The sequence below is a fragment of the Nematolebias whitei genome, chromosome 1 (genome assembly GCF_014905685.2).
Source record: "Nematolebias whitei isolate Nwh7 chromosome 1, NemWhi1, whole genome shotgun sequence".
Classification (NCBI taxonomy): domain Eukaryota; kingdom Metazoa; phylum Chordata; class Actinopteri; order Cyprinodontiformes; family Rivulidae; genus Nematolebias; species Nematolebias whitei.
In genome coordinates this window covers 19,310,858-19,316,327 of record NC_056498.1, presented here as the reverse complement: position 1 = coordinate 19,316,327, position 5,470 = coordinate 19,310,858, and the positions used below count along the sequence as shown (strand labels likewise).

Sequence of the window (5,470 nt, the reverse complement as noted above, 5' to 3'; positions counted from 1 at the left end):
AAAGAGGAGGGAAATGATCTGAAACTCTTCATCTCTTTTGATGAAACTTGAATCAAGTGGAAGAGAAACGGCTTCATGTAAACTGCAGAGAGTTGTACATGTCTGCTGACAGATCAGCTGCGAGGACATATGGATTTTTATGCATCTTTATGTTTTCAATCATTGAGACCGTCAGCTGGGATCCTTTAGTAAAAGATTTATTAATAAGAAACTGAACAACACAAACGGTTCAGTGTTTTGTCACTGATGCTGTCTATTCAGACTTTTACAATGATTTGGATTACTTCACACGCAAAAAAAAATAATCTCCTTTAGAAATGCTCAGCTGATTAGGTCATATGAATATAAAAATATATTTTCTTGGTATTGGATGTTCTCAGTGCAAATTTATTTACATCTCACTCTAACAGCACTTTTTAAGTTACTGTATTAAAATCATAGTTCAGATCTTTTGAAGTTGGGTTTTGAGATAAAAGGTAAAAACTATCTTACCTGTTGTAGATAGCTCGTTGAACGACCTTAGTTAAGAGAAAAAAGTAAGTTTCTTTCAGATGCTCCCTTCTTCAGGGGTCACCACAGTGAGTGAACTCGCATGAAAGATTTGTCAACTGTTTTATGCCCAGTGCCCTTCCTGATGTAACCTGGGCTCGAACCTGCAACCTCAGGATTACAAGACCGTGCCACTGACCACTGAGTTTCCGCAGCCCGAGTTCTGACTGGACTGACTAGTACAAGTGCCTTGTACAAATCTAGTTTATAAACCTTTGCAAGTTACAAGGTCCCTCTGACAGAATAATGAGAATCCTGCAGGAAGTGCTACATCTAGCTGCCGCTGCTATTTGTTCTGGCAAAAAAAAAAAAAACAGAATTGTATGCTTCTATGCTCTTTTTAAAAAAGTTAAATCTGTTCCTCTGGACATTCAAAAAAACAAAACAAAGCAAATCAACAAAAAAATGTAGAAACGTTTCGTCCCTCATCCGAGAGACTTCCTCAGTCTGAGCTGCTGTATTCAGTTCAGTCTCTTAAATAGTACCTTCTCAGAGTGGATCAACCAGTTTTGCTGCTGACAACCAAAACCAGCTGATCACATGCTCAAGAAGGACCATCAGCCTAACAATGGATCATTAGCACACTGATGGCTGTTTACTACTCACAGAGGGCTGAGTGATACTAGCAATCACAGCATTGTAAGAGGGGGACAGTTGAACCCGGAGGCCTCCACATCTGTTTAATGATGGACGATTTCTTTTCACAAAGATGGCCTCCTTTACTCCTCTCTCAAACCATCGTTCCTCTCTATCCAGGATGTGAACATCTTCATCCCTGAAAGAGTGACTGCTGGCCTGGAGATGAGTGTAGACCGCAGAGTCCTGGCCTGATGATGTTGATCTTCTGTGCTGGGCCATCCTTTTGGCCAGTGGCTGTTTAGTTTCCCCGATGTAAGACTGATCACAGCCCTCCTGACACTGAACAACATACACAACATTACTCTGTTTGTGCCGGGGGACTGGATCTTTGGGATGAACCAGTCTTTGCCGTAATGTATTTTGGGGTTTAAAAGCCACTGGGACGTTATGTTTAGAAAATAAACGTCTCAGTTTATCTGATACTCCCTCAACATATGGAATGACCACTGGTCTGGGTCTGGGTTCCTCCTTTTCACCTGTTGGCTGACTGGAGTCCTGTTTGGGTTTCTTCTCTGCTTTCAGGAAGGCCCAGTTAGGATATCCACATTGCTCTAGAGCCTGTCTTGTGTGGGATTTCTCCTTCTGCCTGGCTCCTGAGCTAATGGGGACGCTGTCTGCTCTGTGATAAAGAATCCTGATGACTCCTAACTTGTGCTCCAAAGGGTGATGGGAGTCAAACTGCAAATACTGGTCTGTGTGGGTGGGTTTGCGGTACACCTCAGTTTGCAAATGTCCTCTATCAGAGACTGAGACCTCACAGTCCAAGAAAGCCAACCTGCCATTTTTTACATCTTCTCGTGTGAACTTGATGTATTTATCCACAGAGTTGATGTGGTCAGTAAAATGTTGGACTTCCTGAGATTTGATTTTAACCCAGGTGTCGTCAACATACCTGAACCAATGACTTGGTGGTGTCCCTGAAAAGGACGTCAAGGCTCTCTTTTCTACCTCCTCCATGTACAGGTTGGCAACAATAGGAGAAACTGGAGACCCCATAGCACACCCATGTTTCTGCCTATAATATTGCTCCCCATATGTGAAGTAGGTTGACTGCAGGCACAGTTTCAAGAGTTGACACAGTTGTTCTGTGGAAAGTGTGGTCCTGCTGCTCAGAGTGGTGTCTGATTTTAATTTTAAACTGACCACCTCTACTGCATCATCAACAGGAATGCACGTAGTGATGTGACATCAAAAGAGACCATTGTTTCATCAGTCTCCATGATGACCTCCCTCACCTTGTCCACAAAGTCCATGGTGTTCTGTATGTGGTGTTCTGAGCTGCCAACTAAAGGGATGAGTACAGACACCAGATATTTGGAAACATTGTATGTGACAGAGTTAATCATGCTAACAATAGTCTTAAAGGTACACCTTGTTTGTGGATTTTAGGTAAACCATACAGACTAGGTGTGGTCTCCCCTGGGTACAGTCTGTGGTACAGAAAACGGTCAATAGCCTTGTCCTGCTCCAAAATTTTCAGGCAATCTATTAACGTTTTCTTGTAACCACTTCCTGGATCTCTTTTCAGAGGTTCATAAGTGGTTAAGTCACTAAGGAGTGTCATAACTTTCTCATGATAGTCTTTCTGGTTCAAAATCACTGTGCACCTTCCTTTGTCTGCTGGGAGAATGATGATGTTTTTGTCCTTGCTAAGAGTGGTGAGTGCATCCCTCTCCTCTCTACTGATGTTGGAAGGTGGTGGTTTGGCATTGCTGAGGCAGGCTGAAACTTTGATTCTGAGCTGTTTTGCTTCAGCCTCTTTAATTTTGTTGTTGCGGATGGCTGACTCAGTAGCTGTGATCATCTCCACCAGAGGAATTCTACTTGGTGCAACTGCAAAGGGAGACAGAAAAGTGGGTGAAGAATTTATCTGACAGACAACTCACCCAGCCGGAGACAGAGATTCTCGCCAGGGGACTGAACTTTGCAGTTGCACCAAGTAAAATCATCAGGCCAGGACTCTGCGGTCTACACTCATCTCCAGGCCAGCGGTCACTCTTTCAGGGATGAAGATGTTCACATCCTGGATAGAGAGGAACGATGGTTTGAGAGAGGGGTAAAGGAGGCCATCTTTGTGAAAAGAAATTGTCCATCATTAAACAGGGGTGGAGGCCTCCGGGTTCAACTGTCCCCCTCTTACAATGCTGTGATTGCTAGTATCACTCAGCCCTCTGTGAACAGTAAACAGCCATCAGTGTGCTAATGATCCATTGTTAGGCTGATGGTCCTTCTTGAGCATGTGATCAGCTGGTTTTGGTTGTCAGCAGCAAAACTGGCTGATCCACTCTGAGAAGGTGCTATTTAAGAGACTGAGCTGAAAACAGGTCCTCAGACTGAGGAAGTCTCTCGGATGAGGGACGAAACGTTTCTACATTTTTTTGTTGATTTGCTTTGTTTTGTTTTTTTGAATGTCCAGAGGAACAGATTTAACTTTTTTAGATTTTTCTACCTGGATTATCGAGCATGCATCAGGATATGCTCTTTTTATTTTTCTCTCTCTCTGTCCTCCGGTGGAACCAGATATGTCTCCCTGTCTTCCCCCCCCCCCTCCCCCTCCCACACTCACCTGCTTCCCTGCTGCACTCTTTTGTCCTGTGAACCCTTAAAAAGCCTCTCTTTTTTCTGCATTCCTCTTAATTGGAAGGATCAGCTGGTCTCTCAACAAAATCGATCAACTTCTCCCAACAGGAGTCAGGGCATAAGGAGGACCCTCTTACCTCGACGGAAACAAATTGGATTCATGATGACAACTGGTTATTTTGCTGTTGAGCTGGTGAATTCTGGGTTGTCTATAAATTTGTGTGGATGTGTTGAAGCTTGACAGAGCTCAGACTGAATGTGGGGAGCTGCAGCAGAGAGCTGGAGCAGCTGTTATCAGGACTGTGAACTCACTGGCAGCACTCATGAATGGTGGAATAATCTTGGAGAAACTGTGAGCTCGACTTTTGGTGTAAAGGATCAATTCGGCTGTTTTGGAGTTTCCATCAGAGAATATGCACCAGCGAGACTTTAAAAAGGCAGAAACAACAATTCATGAGTTCTGCCTGACCCAAACTGTGTCCTTGATGCCGGACTTATCTCAACTCCTCCTGGCATGTTTAGAAAACAACAAAGATGCTTTGACTGTTTCCTCACCCCTCCCTTCTCCAAGGCCGTGGACATGTAATAGAACCTCAACTGAGCTGAAGATGAATGTCACCTCTTATCTGGACAATGGCTGAGGGGGGGGGGGGGGGGGGGGGCTCTGGACTATGCTACAACTTTCCATAAAATTCAATATCTTCACCACCTATATGTAAATGTATAACGTCTGTTTATGTTGCTTTGCTGTGGTAGGTTTTTTTGATGCCTCAAATCGTGCCCTGTCTAGGACATTGAGTGAGAGATCTATTTTTATACCGTCTCTCCTCATGTTTTCTTCCCTTTTCTCATCTAAGCAAAATATTATTCTGAATAAGAATAAGAAGGCCGCGCTATTTATTTATAGTAGCAGCTTCATGCACTCTGCCCATCTTTCGGACGACTGTACGTACATATTCTCGTTGTATCTCGGTGCAATGCCAATAAAGTTTATTCTGATTCTGATTCTAAGTCAACGGCTCCAGAGGAAAACCCAGACATCCCTCTCTCCAGCTCCTCCTGGGGGTTCCCAAAGTGTTCCCAGGCCAGAGAGGACATTTAATCTCATCAGCAAATTCTGGCTCGGCCCCAGGGTCTCCCCCTGGTGGGACAAAGTCCAGACCTTCTTAGCTGATTCCTTGTGATGCAGAGAAGCAGCTCTCCTTGAATGTTTGGCTCTTCTGTCGCTAAGGCTAAGCCTGCTCTGTGGAGGAAGCTCATTCCAGCTGCTTGAATCCAGGACCTGTGACCAACGATGAGAGCTGGAACACAGAGGGACCAGGAAATCAAAAGCTCTGCCTTTCAGCTCGGCTCCTTCTTCACCTTGACAGACCGGAGCGACACCCTTCTTATTGTAGACGAGGCCTCGGTCCATCCGATCCTTCTCCTGCTCCATTCTACCATCACTTGTAATTAAGACTTGTAGGTTCTTAAACTCGAAGGGGAATGAGGAAACACAAACACAAATGTTTGATTCTGAACAGATTTGTCAAATAAAGTCTCCTTTTTGTAATTTACTGAAAAATCTAAAACTGAAGCAAATATATTCTAAACCTTCATCATGTTGTGCATTTATCCACTGTATTCAGGTTGCTCAGAATATATTCTTCTCTGGGTATATATATATATATATATATATATATATATATATATATATATATAT

At 43.6% G+C, this 5,470-nt stretch overlaps 1 protein-coding gene across 1 annotated transcript in view; it reads left to right on the top strand.

Moving 5' to 3' along the window:
* zgc:92429 (uncharacterized protein LOC445063 homolog) overlaps nt 1–5,470 on the top strand; it is an 18,215-nt gene that overhangs the window by 3,254 nt on the left and 9,491 nt on the right. The window lies entirely within an intron of this gene.